The 15,113-nt window shown below is 37.5% G+C and overlaps 1 protein-coding gene across 2 annotated transcripts in view; it reads left to right on the plus strand.

Moving 5' to 3' along the window:
• Window positions 1-15,113, plus strand: part of LOC113536767 (uncharacterized) — a 115,293-nt gene that overhangs the window by 46,311 nt on the left and 53,869 nt on the right. The gene's annotated exons all lie outside the window — the stretch shown is intronic.

Consider the following 15,113-nt stretch of genomic DNA (forward strand, 5'->3'; position numbering starts at 1 on the left):
ATTTAACATAGCTACAATTACCTTTATGCGACATGGTCCTAGGTAACTAGCTAAGCTACCTGCCTTGCTGCTTGATAGCTCTGTATTTGTTTAATGCTCCAAATATTTGTATCCGTATCTCTTTTCAGATTTAAACCAGAAGTGGGCATGGATGGAAAACTGGAAGGGTTTTTCTTAAATGGAGGTGTGCACAGGACTGTTTTATAAATCCTACTCATGCAGTTATTATTTTTGTTTGTATTTTCCCACATCTCCCCTTTTACCAAAATATAGGCCTAAACAATGTAGTAGTCTAATTTAAACCACTCTGATCCTGAAAAGTATAAATGAACAATGTAAATGCATCATACACTGTCACGTTAATTAACTTAATGGTCTTTCTATGTTCTACAAACTTCATATCTGACCGCTTACTCATGCTCATGAGCTTCATGTCTGATCACTTGTATCCCTAGCACCCTACAGACCTGTGGGCTGGTTCTTCTGTTAGTGAGTGACAATTTTCTGAGACTCAGATCTCAGTATGTACTCTTGGTTCCTCAATGGTTCATTGGATAGTTAAGGGTTCTTAGTTTCCTAAATAGGTTCTGATAGAGGAGCAATCTGTTGTTGGGCTCTGCATAAAACATTTAAGCGTTCTTTCAAAGGGACGAAACCTTTAGGGTTCTAGATTGAACTTATTTTCATCTCTGTTCGATGCTTGAGATCTTGTGTTTTCAGTCAGCAGGTGGGTGGTGGACATTTTGGCTCTTGGGTTGTTGGTAATTCAACTTGGATCTTCCTGACTTGGGTGCCTTTTGAAACTATTGCTGAGTTAGCTCTTGCCTTTTGCGGCTCCTGCGTTTTATATAATGTAGAAATCTGTAGCTGTACTCTTCGATGGTTATTGCTTCTAGCTTTCTAAAGTGGTTCTACATGAAACATTTTCTAAAACAGAAACCCTCTGTTGTAGGGTTCTACAAATGAACAGCTATGGATTTATTTATTCACAGAGATGTTCACAGCGTGAATTCCTGTTAGCCAGCACAGAAGAGTGCATCTGTACAGTGTATCTATTCACACCTGACCTCACAGAGCAAAACAGCCAGCCTAGTAAAGCCTGTAAAGTTTAGACATCAGTTTAAAATGAGATGATGGTAAAAGCCAGTTAAGTAGCTATTAAGTTAACTGGATGGGTATCTTGGGTCAGAATCCCAGCAGTGCCTTCTGCTTTGAGGCTAAAGTACAGTGGTTAAAGTTCTGTATGGTTCTGAAAGGTTGTGAGTTTATGTACTTGGTTCTATGCTTGAATTTTATTCCACCTTGTTTGTAATTCACTTTGGATAAAAATCATTTGCAAAACGAATGAATGTAAATGAAAGAACATGAACTGAATGTCTTTACACAGTCAAGTATGTCATCATAATAACAACAACATTGACTAAACACAATTTTCTTGTTCCTGCAGCTCTCTGTTTAGCCCTGTGCCTCTCCTCGTTAGAGCTGCATAAAGATTAAGGAACGAGTGAGTACTAACTCACTTCCTCGAGCCTGCAGGGCAGCAGCAGCATGCTAATCTGCTATCAGTGTGGCATTCTCATTTGGCTTAAGAGATAGGCAAGCTTTTATAAGCAGCACCTCCGGATACAGCCTAGATTTCCATACTCAAGATGATAAACTTGTTCTGGCACCTGTGTAATTTGCTAATGACACATAATTTTAGCATGAACTGACTGCAAAGCAGAATGAGAGAGAGAGGCTCAAATTTCCACAGCGGGAGAAGAAAGACTCTGCCTTCACATCGCGGAGACTTTTTAGACTGACGCCTGTGTGGTCATTTTAACTGTCACTTTCTTTAAAGAGGTGTGCTCAGTTTTTGGTCGTATTTGCGAAGATCACAGAAGTGCCTGGAGATGGGTAGATTTAATTAAGGGAAGTTGATGAAAGCACAAAGCCCTGACTGTCTCATGAGTGTTTTCTCTGATAACAGTGAACATCCTGCCAGCGACAGGCTGAGCTGGAGAAAAGCTACAACTGTCAGTGAGCCACACATCGAGAGGATTCGGGCCACTTTTTGCTTTTTTTAATTTATACATGGCAGTCAGTAGTGAAATAACTCGCAGACCACCTGAATGAGTGTTGCTGTGTGGAGTCTTCTAATTCCTGTCTTATACAAGTTATTTGCATGTTCTGAAGATTCCCATTTCTTGGATAATTTTAGGATAAAAATAGTTGATCAATTTTAGGAAAGAATGATCAACATATTTGACCATCATTAAACAGCAGCCTTTAGAGCCTGTAACTGAGTACAGATATATTGGTTTGAAGCACCATTGTACATAATATTAATAAAGAGATGCTCTAGAGTAAAAATCTGTCCAACATACTATGTGCAAGATGTCCCAGAGTGTTTTAAACCCCGGGATGTGGGCAAATTGCGACAAACTGCAGGGTGTCCACCATTACCAGCCTGGAAGATATCTATAGCTCTAGAACACTTGCTCTGAAAAATTATTTCTGATCCTAGGCACCCATCTTTGACAGCTTTTGAGCTTCTACCTTCTGGTTGCAAGTTTTGGTCTTCATATTTCAAATTTTTATTTATAACATAAGCCAATACATTCCTGAACAAAATTATCAAAGTAATCAAATATAAAGCATCTTCATCTCTTTTCTCTCATTAGGGTCTGGTCATTAGACCTCCCTAATCGTTAATGTATTAAATTAAATAATTATTTGCACAAAAAAAACAAAAAAACTTAAACTGGCTTTTAAGGCAACACTCATTCATTTACATTCATTTACACTCACTGTGTTTTTGTACACTCATTGTCGATATACACACACCACACACACAATATGGTATATATATATATATATATATATATATATATATATAAACAGTATGTGTCATTATGATGTACATACAATATATAATATATATACAATATATACACTTACTAATGCTAACACCATTTAAAAACTGAAATATTTTTCCCCTATATTCAGAACCAAAAATCTCTGGTTCTAGATGATTTTCCAACACGCTGTTCTTTCAATTTCACTCGAGAGCATCTCAAAAGCGAAGTAAATATTTTAATTCTAACATCACCCAAAGACTAGATTTTTGGTTTTATTAAATATGCAAATTAATGCATGTTTAATCTGATGATGCCTCGTTTGCATGAATAAATATAAACGTGTAAAGGGTTCCAATACAAAAATGACTTGAAATAACTTAAGCAATCAACTGGTGAAGGCTGACTGAGATTTCTATTGTTTTTAAAATATGATTCTATTCACATGTAGTGTCTTGCCTTAAGCTGAAATTTAAATGTCATAGCAGATTCATTGACAGACACATAATCATAGAGTAAGAAAGCAGTAAAGCAGGTGATATACTGTAAAGATTTAACACATAGGCCTGCTTGGAAAAAAAAAACAGAAGTTTGAGAGCTCTGTAAACTAGTTGAAACTTTTCACTCAAAGCTCTGGATATGTCATAAACGAAGCTGTGCGTGAAGTGAATTGAATGAGTCTTTACTCTGTGGCCTCTATGTGCTAATTAGCGTATCCTATCCCTGTTAGCACAGACCACTAAGAGAGAGTCAACCTCACTCTCATTATGTATTCTTATCTCCTTTCAGTTAAACATTGAGCAGATGGCACCTCCATATCAAAAGATAATAATGATGTAGTTAGGAAATTAAGGTGTTAATAAAGCCCATTATATATAAAGAGGGAAAAAAAAACAGGGAATTCAAAATACATAAAGGCATTAGTCGTTCATTGATGATCCCATCTGTGTGTGTGTGTGTGTGTGTGTATTCATATGAGCCCATACATGCCGTTTCATATGCAGTAATACAAAATGATACTATTTTTATGAAGGTTTTCAGACACTTAGGTCATATTCAATGTTTTTTTGATAAAAAGCCATCATTTAACCAGTGGAGGAAAGAGTACAAAACACACTGGCCTTAGTGAAGGTTCTTCTACTGTAGTGATTATTAACTCGTGTAAGTATAAAAGTAGTGCTCAAGAAAATTACTGAAGGAAGAGTAAATAAATCATCTGGTGAAAAGCTACTTAAATAATTGCTGTACAGATTACTTTTTACATATATACAATTGACACAATTAATTTGAAATTATTCAATATTTGAGGAATGCATTTTTGAACAATTTCTGAAACTAGGTTTGTTGGCTAGGTAGCTAGTTCATATTAATTGCATGTTTTCAAGCTACCTAATTTGGTATCTACACATTACACATTATCCTGAGCATTGTCTATATGCAATCACTACTGAACTTCAAAGTGACATCTTAGGTTTAGTACAGAGCTTTCACAATGTAAAGGATCAAAAGATCTGGCTAGCTAGTCTTATCCGTACCTTTCTGCAGGTTGGATGTTGAGCTGTGAACAGCTGATATCTCCACTGCATAACTTTCATCATTATAATGTTGCTACCTTTGAAGCATTTTAAACTGACGATATCTGATAAAATGGGTCAGGGATGCTCATCTGTCTTCACTGTCTCAAGCTTTTGGTGCCTGAAGTGTAGACTCTTGGCAGGAAACTGCTTTATTTTGATTGGCTTTTTTACTATGATGATCGAAAGTAAATGAAGCAAAGTTGAATATTTTATTTTTTAAAAACTCAAGTACTGATATAATTAATCTAAAAAAGTACAGTTACAGTGAAACATTTACTCAAGTACTGTAAAGAGGGTACATGTATTTTGTTACTTTGCACCCCTGTATTTAGCTCACTTACACTGTTACAAGCCAGACATACAGCCAAACAGCTGAGAAAATACAAGAAAGACCCCAACATTGGTGTCACAACGGCCCAGAGCACTCCTCCCTGCCAGCAGGGGTCAATATCTCCAGATTTGTAATCATTTGTTCATTTCCTGTTTGCACTATATAAGCATATGTCTTTCAGTTTATCTTCGTGAAGTCTTGCCTGTTTCTTCAGTTGTGTAAGTTCTGAACCATGTTTTTTTCCCCCCTCTAATTGCATCTTTTGTATTCTGAGTATTTTGTTACTGCATGTTTGACTACTCTTTGGATTGGTGTCTTGGTTTGATGATTTGTGCCATTACTGTGTTTGACTAATGTTAGCTTAATAACTGGGTCTTGTATGGTGTTAAAACAAACTCTGCACATGCACCTTCATTATTCTTCAAAGTTTTGTTCATTACAACTGTCTCTTTGGCAGTTTTGGCATTTAAGCTCACAACTTTCTGTTCCCTGGAAGTTGCTGTGCTACTACAGCCAAATCTATATGACTGAATGATATTATATTCAATGCTTTTTACAAGCGAGTCCACCAACAGTGGGTCTTTGGCAGTCCTGGGATTTGAAGTCAGTGCACAAAGCTTTAACCATTAAGCTACCATTGCTGCAAGTAAAAGCAATCATATTTATTACTATTAGACCTAACTAGTGCTGTGTGACTCTAAGCTTAGTTGAGTGCTTTTAGCTCTGATGATGGAGAACAGCTTTTTTTTCACTTTCCAGCAGGAAGCCCACACCTCACAGTCAATATCTATCAAGAAGCTTTTGACAAATACCATTTACTGGATGGCCTGGTGTACATGCCAGGAGGCTTTTTAGGCCTCTTTTTAGATGCCATTATTAACAGAGTGACCAAAACTGTTGCATTAACAGCTCGCTTCAACGATTTATGATCAATATATCGCCACTACAGGGAGTGTGATTGCTTCGGTCCAATCAATTTCAGGTCATGGGCTGAAAATTGCATTATGGAATGTAAACCAGCCATTGTTTGTGTGTAAATATATCTTTATTGCTAGACTGAATTTCAGCTGCTTTACTGAATCAAAATGGGATTGGTCCTAATTCTGTTTAATTGGTTACAGCTGGTCATAATGTTGCTGTCCATGTGAGAATAATTCATTAGTAATTTTACATTTCAATTCTGATACTATGATAGTGAAAAGCCTCGACTCATCTGTGTCGTCACTCAGAACGTGAACTTGAGCCTCTGTGAAAAAAGTTTCAAACGTCTCTCACCAACAAAGGGAAGAAGAGTCTTCATGAAAAAGACTTGCCTCCTTTTGACATGTCAAATTATTACTGTCAGGGACCTCATGACTCGAAATTCCTCTGTGGCTTATTAGTAGCCTGCAGCTCGCTGTCTCTGCTTTAACAAGGCCGACTAATGGACATGATTGGCAGACTACACCTAAAAAAAAGGTCACAGCTCAAAAATGTGCCTCCTTATACCTATATACTGAACTGACTGTTCTAGCTGTGTATTAATTATGCATATTGTATATAAAATCTCTCTGTCACATGCAGACACATTCACTCATTCACAATGGGTAATATCATAACATAGCTTATTTATATCTATAAAAGCATTGTGGATCATAGCATTTTTAACAGAAGAAAATTTAAATGATCAAAATAGTCAAGCTGTTCTGTTATAAATCTGATAGAAATGATGACATCCAAACAGCTAGAGGTGTATTAAAAAAAAAAAAACTAATATTAGGCTTAAATAATCATAGCAACTGATTGAAATGCAGTCATTTTTTTGCCTTGGTTAAATTAGGGTCGCCTGTGGCTGAACATTTCCCCTTGTCTTTGTTTAAATGAAACACATCTATGCTAGTCGAATACAGATTAAATTCTGTTATCCAATAACATGTTCACTACTAAACAAACTGTTCAACAACATGTTCCTGCCTCAGGCTGTGACCCTGGAGGGTGATACAAGGAGGTTAATGCAGCCGTGTGTGTGTGTGTTCACTTAAAGTGTGAGAGAGTGAATTAAACACAGGAATGGAAAGGTACTCCTTTGCTAAGGTGGCAAATTCTTAATAATATAAACCCTTTCAGGCTTTTGCCTGCTTGCGGTTGCATTCATCCATTTTTGTTGTTGGTTTCATCTTTCTTTAATTACGCTGTGAATGATTGAAATTTGGGGAGAAAGTGAAAATGTGATCTTTCGGAAATGATTGCAATGTTCACAGATTATATTTAGTAATAAAGCCTGTGTTTATTTCATTTACACCAGTTCCTTTGTTTTAGTGATGAATAAAATGCATTTCAACTCCATTGAAATTCAGCTCTAATCTAATGCCTCAGTATTAGAGAGTGCGGCTTATTGATCTCAGATTATATCAGCAGCCTTCATTTTCCAGGTTAACTGATATTTTCTATTTCTGCAAAGTGTAATACATTGCCTCCTCTATGAAAAAGGTAAAAGCGTATTATGTAGGATCAAAGGGCAGTTTATACCGATGACTGTTTTTGAGATTAGAAACTGCCATGGCAGTCCTTTTTTTTTTGCTACACAGAAGAGCTATTTAAATCATCTGGATCTGTAAAGTAATTTGTATCTGTTATCAGATTTAGATGGACTTCGAGAAAATGGGAGTGTGATTGTTTCTGAATCATGCACGCAATTTAAGTGCATATGTTTAACCTGTGGTAAAAACAGTGCCTCATTAATACAATGATAAACTATATGTACAATTCCCTCCAAAACTATTGGAACAGCAAGGCCATTTCATTTGTTTTTGAGGTAGGCCGAAGACATTTGGGTTTGAGATCAAAAGATGAGTATGAGCAGAGAGTTTAGAATTTCAGCAGTATTTATATGTAGATGTGTTAAACGACATAGAACATAGCATGTTTTGGATCAGACCACCCAATTCGTAGCCGAGCAAAAATATTGGAATGGGTGTTTCTTGTTACCCAGGTGTGCCCTGTTAGATTGGTTTAAACAATAAATAGCTCTGAACATCTACTCTTGAGTATAAGCCTTCAGTTTTAACTGTGAAGACTGCATTTGTTGTTAAAAAGGATAAGCCAATATGAAGATCAGAGAGCCGTCTATGGGAGAAGAGCAAGCCATTTTGGTGGTGGGAAAAGAGGGAAAATCAATCAGAGCCATTGCATAAACATTCAGCATAGCAAATACACCAATTTGGAACGTCCTGAAAAGAAAGAAACCACTGGTGTACTGAGCAACGGACACCGAATGGTTCGGCCAAGGAAAACAATAACAGCTGAAAACTGTGAAGAAAACCCCCAAAAACAACAGTCAGTGACAGCACCAACCTCTGCAGGAAGGTATCACAATCCACTGTTTGAAGAAGACTTTGAGGTAGAAATATAGTGGCCATACCACAAGATACAAACCACTCATCAGTGTAAGAATTGGAAGGCCTGATTGGAATCGCAAAGAAATATAGAGATGAGCCAGAAACGTTCTGGAACTAAGATTAAGCTCTATCAAAGTGAGAAAGAAAGGAACTGCTCATGATCCAAAACATACAAGCTCATCTGTGAAATATGGTGGAGGTAGTGTCATGGCTTGGGCTTGCATGGCTGCTTCTGGAACAGGCTCACTAATCTTTATTGATGATGTAACTCATGATGGTAGCAGCAGAATGAATCCAGAAGTCTACAGGAACAGTTTGTCTGCCCATTTACAGAGAAATGCATCCAAGTTAATCATGCGGCAAGAGATCCAAAACACACTGCTCATCAACAAAGGACTTTATCAGTGGAAAAAGAGGAAGGTTTTAGACGGGCCAAGTCAATCATCAGCCCTTAATCCAATTGAGCAAGCATTTCACCTCCTGCGGAGGAGACTGAAGGGAGAAACCCCCCAAAACAAACAACGACTGAAAGAAGCTGCAGTAGAAGCCTGGAAAAGCATCACAAAAGAAGAAACCAACAATTAGGTGATGTCAATGAGTAACAGGCTTGATGCAGTTATTGCAAGCAAGGGATATGCAAGCAAATATTAAGTGTTATTTACTTTAATTTACTTATCTGTTCCTATACTTTTGCTCACCTAAAAATTGGGTGGTCTGCCACCAAAGGTGCCATGTTCTTAGTTGTTTAACACATCTAAATACCAGAAAATAAAAGCTGAAATCTAAACTCTTATCTCATATCCATCTTTTGATCTCAAACCCAAATGTCTTTGGTGTATAACACAAACAAATGAACTGGCCTTGCCGTTCCAATAGTTTTGGAACGGACAGTATATATTTATTTATTTATTTTTTATTTATATTTGTTATATATTTATTATATAAAATAATAAATATATATGTTCCCTGTTCTCACATTTTATCTGTACAGGGTTGTATTGTAAATGGCCTGATCATGTTTGTGATTTATTTTCAATTTGAGTGTCTTTAAGGATATTAGAGGCATTTACGAAAGATAAATATTCTCTGTGCAACTGGTACATGCTGGCCACAAATGGAACTGTCTGGACCTCAAAAGGCTCAGTGATGAATCTGTTTGGCTAAAATCTTTTTGATTGTGGATAGAGAGAGAAACAGAGATAGAAAGGACACCTGGATATTGGATCTAGTCGATGTGGTGTGATTTTGAATGACTTAGAAGAGGTGAAATAAAATGTCCCCATGTAGGACTCCAGACACAGGGCGCGTTACTGAAGCCAAAGCGTCTCATCTTCCCCAAAAGTACACATTGTCCAAAGACTTACATTGATTTTTGACATTATTTACACAAATTAAAGAAAAACAGTATCTGAGGTTTTTTAATAAATAATTTATATTAAATTATTAAATAATTTATAAATATTTTGGTGGATACTTGCTCATTAAATGTGTTGCTACAGCACTTAAAATGTACATTGTTTCAGAAAAATGTGGCACACACTGACTTTTTATGGGGTTATGTTTGTACTACTTCCATAGACCACCATTCATTTTTCAGTATGGTGAGTTTACTCTGTTGTGAATTGACATTATCAACTATATAGCTAATATGTAATGTTTAGATATTAGATTACATATTAATCATTCATATTGAACAGCTACAATGGCATTATTGTCTAGATACATTTTGTCATCTCCATCCCATAACATTGTTTACATTTTTATTAAGAAATGGGGGGAAAAACAATTACAAAAGCAAAGGACAAGACAGGAAAAAGAGAAAGGAGAATTTTTTTTTTTAAATGTCAATAGGAGAACATTTTACGTGAAAAAGGAAATAAAGAAATATTATGCACATGTGCATGTATTCATCCATAAATCAAACTTCATTCTGCAGCAAAATAACAACAAATATTTGGGAGAGAACATTTCTTTGTCCTATAGTAGCCATGCTTAACTCTTTAACACATACATTTTGGCATCTCCATTCCATAGCATTTCCATCTAAGACACACACACACACACACACATCTCAGTCTCTCCATCCCATTGCATCCTCATGAAACACTGAATGAACTGAATTTAGAGCAATGAATTTAGAACTATATTCAGTATGTCATTGTTTGTCTGCTTAATAAGTTAGCTTAGATGAAAATCTTAATGTTTCAATGCCTCTGACAAATAAGGTACAGATTTCTGTCCATAGCATCCATGTCTGACATAAGCTCACTTGCGTAAGTCTTTCTCTAGTCTTGAACCTGCCACGTGAAACACTTGAATCATTTTTGTATCAATGTTTTTGAATTGCTAACTTTCTAAGCTAAGAATGAAAAATGAACATCTCTATCTCAAAGCATCCATATCTAACACACACACACACACGTGGCCTGCTAGGTACCTATTTTCCTCAGATTAATGTTCCACTGCTTCTTTCTAATGACCTTGATTTAAACTACACTGCTGTGTGTGAACACTCACGTCTCTATCTGAAAGTAGATGAGAGTTTTACCGTTAGCTTTGACTTCTACATGCTCCTGTGCTCCCTATGGTCAGGGTCAGCACCCCTCTCTCTTCAGCATCAAACTCCCTTAAACAATTAGCTCTTATCAAATACGCACTTTAATTGGTTTAATTATCTCCTCTATACTACGAGGATGTCTGTAGCATACTGTGATAAAAGTGCTGTCCCATTTTTTTCCCCCCCTCACCGATGGGCTAATTTTCCGAAGTTAAAAATCCCATGAATAAAATTCACCCATCGATGATTTCGTGTGTGGAAAGTTTTAAGAAGCACGTTTCTCTGATTCAGCCAGCAGCAGCGCCAGCTAGTTTAGTTGTTTTGCTCATCAATCATGGTGAGAGGAGTGGATTACACCTAATAAAGGTGGCGTTGATAGCTGAGACGTGGGTGTTGAAACTATGGCTGTAGCTCCTCGGTTGCGAGCGAGAGGTTCCATCTGGATCTGATCAGCGTAAGGCCGCAGGACCCACCATAATCGCCCCAGAGTAACTCAGGTAAACTATCGCAGATGTGAGATAATTGCGAGGAGTTCGCTCTCAAAACAATATAATTCAGGGGGAAGTCGCGAACCTCACAGCCTCTGCATCACTACAGCTTTATAAGGAAGTCTAAAGGAAGAACTTGACTAAGGACTTTCAATAAAGGGCTCTTTGTGCTCAGTTCATTTCTTTTTATTCCTGGACGGAAGTTTAATGTGTTTGAGGTCATAACCGTTGGCCATGGCTATTTTTGGTCACTGCAACTTTAAACAGAAAAGACCAATTCAGTTCAAACTGCTATAAATAAAGACCTAAGAAATGTAATTAAACTAATTACTTTTTTCCCCCTTATTTTTTGCACCAGAAACACATTATTTTTGTAATAAAAATGTTAGGGAAGGAATAAAGGATTAAAAGGAAGAAGTGTTGAAATGTGTACAAATATGCCCAGGACTACCATAGCCTTCCATTTTTCCCTGTAGAATCATCATCATAAACACAAATTAAAAGAGTGCAGTATGTAGAGTGTAGTATATAAATTCTAACTCATTAGGGATTCAGTGTACCTTGTTTAATAGAGGCTTAAGCCAAATGAGTATGTACTGTAGCTTTAAATTAGGTTAGCCATCCCAGATAGAATTATATACAGTACAGCACCCTTGTCCAAAGAGAAGTCATCTATTTAAAACTATTTATAATGATACTCTAGGCATTACCCAAAAATCTGGATACGAATCAGACTAATTTGAAATATAACTCATGTAGCCACAAAAATAAGTCTACTCAGTCATTTCCACTAAATTAGTATTTACAGGCCACCAGGGCAGTCTTCTGAATTTCTACAGGAATTTGTAGACCTTCTCAGGAATCTAGTTGTTTCAGTAGAAAAAACAGTAATCAATGGGGACTGGAAAATTCATTTTGATACTCCTTTGCCCTCTGAACCTGCCTCATTCATCCTACTGCTCTACTGCTGCTAGGAGATTTCTACTCTTCTGAATCACCTTCTGCTAATATGAACAGTCTCACATGGATAATCTAAAGATTTGCACTTCCCTAATAACTGCTGCTGTAATCATAGAGACTATCCTGTGCTTATCCCAGGACTCTTCCCAATATGCTCATACCTTTCGACACATTTAGTATTGCTTGGTTTTATATTTTTACAAATGTATATTACAATGATTTATAATGCTACTCTTCAGTGTCACCCAGAATAGGGTGAATTCCCTTTAGACTCTGGTTTTAAGTCTCTCATGGCTTATTTCTCATGTCATCTCAGGGAGTTTTTCTTTGCCACAGTTAACTCTAGCTTCCTCATTAGGGATCTAGATCAGATTTCTTTAAAGCTGCTTTGTGACAATATCTATTGCTAAAAGTGGTATATAAATAAAATTGAAGTGAGGTAAATAGCGCACGCGTGGGGCCATATTCAGAGTTGAGTTATGCATAATGCATAATGCAATGGTAATAGGCAATTGGTAATTAGTAATAAGTAATAGTATATGTTTTATACAGGGAACACCTGAGGAGGCAGTACCTTAATGGCGTGTGATATAGTATAGGGTGTAATATATAGGATGCAGAATATAAGTTGAACTATAGTGCGGTATGTAGGGTGCAGTAACTTAGAGTCAATCTTAAGGCACTCTGTACTGGATGCATATGTTGGAAGTAGGTAGGTTACAAGTGTATAGGATGTGTAATATCTATGATTCAGTTTGTAAGGTACACAATGTAGGGTCTAGCATGTAAGGTGCAGTATTTTGAGTGTAATATGCAGAATGCAGTAGGTAGAGTGCAATAAATCAGGTGCAAAGTTTAGCAAGCACTATGTAAGCTCTAGTAACTAGGATGCATATAATGAAACCGACGTGCTGCACATTATATACTACATCCAATACTGCAGGCTACATACTACACCCTATATACTACACCCTATATAATTAAACCTATGTACTGCACCATACTACACCCAATATACTCCAGCCTACATGCAAAGTGTAGTATAGTGGGTATAGTATGTAACCTGTAGTATGTAGACTGCAGTTAATTGGTGTAGTATGTAAGGTGCAGTATGTAGGTTGCAATATACTGGATGTTATATAAGTGATGTCATATGTATGATTTTTCAGCAAATGTGGACAGCTGTATGTGAGACTTACTGTCAAACTTGTTTTTGTCCACAGTTGAATCTTGGACTTATTTAGAATTCCTGAATGCTGAAAGGCCAGAAATCTTTGCTCAATCTTTGCATAGCTGTGTTTTTGACTCACCCTTGACAACACATTTTTCAGGAAAATCAACCAGTAAGTATCTAGCAGTAAAAAAATGATAATTTGCACAAGATGCTGTAAAAGTTTTATGTATTTATTTGCCCTGAACAGCATCCACTGTGCTATTAAATGAGGAGAAGAGGGTGAAGACTCAAGGCTCAGAGCAGAAACAGGTGCTAAGGAAATAAAAAGCATTTTTATGAACCGTGTTTGGATCCAGCAATTACTTTCTCTCCAATTACCTTTTTGCTTTTTTTTGCCCCCGAAAAACAGTCCTCCCTTGGCTCGCTAACATCAACGCATGCACATCTCTGAGAGGCTAAGAGCCATTTTTGTGGTCATGCTTTAACAGTGTATGACTGGAGGGGAGGGAGAATCAATATAATCAGGAAGGAAAAATGACAGAGAGAGGAAGAGAGAGAGACAGTTGGATTCAGCCCATGCATGTTCGAAGGTATTTTCAGTAATTGTAAATAATTGGTTGCTTCGCAGAGAAGTGACACGGATGCCAAGTTATACCAGGCTACATGGTTGAATATTCTAACTAATTGGCTCTTTCAAAAAGGCTAAGGCATTTTTAAGGTCCTCAAATTGGTCTTCTCTCCTTCAGAGAATGGCACAAGTGCCAAAACTAATTAGACCGTTGCTGATTGTTTAGAAACCCAAAGTGCGCTAAGGCAAACCAGACGAGAGCAAGAGAGAGGCCGAGCCAGGAACTGCTCTACAATGTCTCAGCTGGGGAGCAAAAACAAAATGGGCCTTATTGGGTAAGAACTTCACAACAAGGCTTGCTTTGACAATATGTGGTGTACCAGCACAAAAAAACCCTCATTTCAGATCTCTTTAATCTGAGCATATGTGACTCACACACACACTCTCTCTCTCGCTCTTTTGTTCTTTTTTTCCTTGCAGATTTGGAGCCGTGGCTCTGTGGAATGGCATGGAATAAAGTCTCTAATGAGAGATGGTTGTGGTTTGAGGATCTTGTATCACACAGGGCTGCAGCATTTTAATCAGAGGGAACATTTAGCTGTGTGTTTATCAGGCGCTGTCACGTCGGCTCTGGTCTTTAGCGGTTTTCTGACCTTTAACCTGTGTTCTCATCAGTGACCGTACGGACTCCTGTTTCCATTTGTTCCTAAAATTATGGTGCTTATTATTCACAACCTGTTGCCCTTTAACTGAGGAAATTATCCAGCACTGTTTTGACTATACATATTTCCCTTTCTTAATTCATCACAGATGCTTGTGTTCTCTGTTTTCTCCAAAATTGTCCACCTTACGTGCCTCGTTCCAACCCCCACCCCCGTGTCCTCTACTTTACGGCTAGAAATGTGTATCAGGTATGCGTTAATTGTGCCAAGAGTGGAGCAACAACTCATTTCCCATGGTGCACCTGGGAGGGTTGGGTTTGGTGTGCCATGGTACAACAAAGCTCTGTGGAAGAGATGAAAATGGAGAGAGGGAGGGAGAGAGAACAGACCAGTGTGTCCTAGTAGCCTCATTCTCCATGCTAGCAGAGCATGTCCCAACTGTTGTCAATTTATCAATGTAACGTGCACTAGTGGGCACAGTTTGAGCCTCCATTAGTGCAGGTGTTTCCATCCATCTCTGCCTCCCTCACTTACTCCACCTTGTCAGAGGAAACTAAATGGGGCATTTGAAGAAATGTAAAC

The sequence above is a fragment of the Pangasianodon hypophthalmus genome, chromosome 2 (assembly GCF_027358585.1).
Source record: "Pangasianodon hypophthalmus isolate fPanHyp1 chromosome 2, fPanHyp1.pri, whole genome shotgun sequence".
NCBI lineage: Eukaryota > Metazoa > Chordata > Actinopteri > Siluriformes > Pangasiidae > Pangasianodon > Pangasianodon hypophthalmus.